Source organism: Chaetura pelagica, unplaced genomic scaffold, assembly GCF_000747805.2.
Source record: "Chaetura pelagica isolate M959 unplaced genomic scaffold, ChaPel_1.0 scaffold103, whole genome shotgun sequence".
Classification (NCBI taxonomy): domain Eukaryota; kingdom Metazoa; phylum Chordata; class Aves; order Apodiformes; family Apodidae; genus Chaetura; species Chaetura pelagica.
The window spans coordinates 1,986,582-1,987,145 of record NW_009953004.1 but is presented as its reverse complement, the minus strand read 5'-3'; the positions used below and the strand labels follow the sequence as shown (position 1 = coordinate 1,987,145).

The following is a 564-nucleotide window of genomic DNA, read 5'->3' as shown; positions in this document are numbered from 1 at the left end:
TGTCCGTGTGTCTGTCCGTCCCTCCCGTGTGTCCCCCACCCCACCCCACCCCACCCCCCATAACCAGGAGGCACCGTCCCCATCGCCAACCCACCCCCCTGGCGCTGCCCAACCCGTCCCTCCCCCCTGGGGACGCCGGTTCGAGGCCCCACCCGGGATGGTGTGTGTGTGTGGGGGGGGCGGTTTGAGGAGGGGGGTTTGATCCCCTCAAAAACTTCTCCAGGATGTTTGTTGGAACCGTTTTCCCCCTTTCCCGAGGGCGGTTTCGGATCCTGCGCCGCCTAACGGCCCCGGGTTCCCACTGCACAGCCATCTGCTCTGACAGGGAGCGGGAGAGGAGGAGGAGGAGGAGGAGGGAGGGAGGGAGGAAAAAAAAACCCCACACACACACCAGGAGAACAAAGGCAAAACGCAGGAGAAAGAAGCGGCGTTTCAACCTAAACCCACCCCGGGAAAACGCAGAGGGAGGTCGGGTTTAAAAAAAAAAAAACAACCAGCCCGGGGTGGGTTTGTTAAGGGGTTGTGTGTGTGGTTTAATTATTATTTTGGGGGGGGGGGCGTGTT

The 564-nt window shown here is 60.8% G+C and overlaps 1 protein-coding gene across 1 annotated transcript in view; it reads right to left on the bottom strand.

The window, feature by feature from the left end:
- HMGN5 (high mobility group nucleosome binding domain 5) overlaps positions 1–564 on the bottom strand; it is a 15,853-nt gene that overhangs the window by 9,202 nt on the left and 6,087 nt on the right. The gene's annotated exons all lie outside the window — the stretch shown is intronic.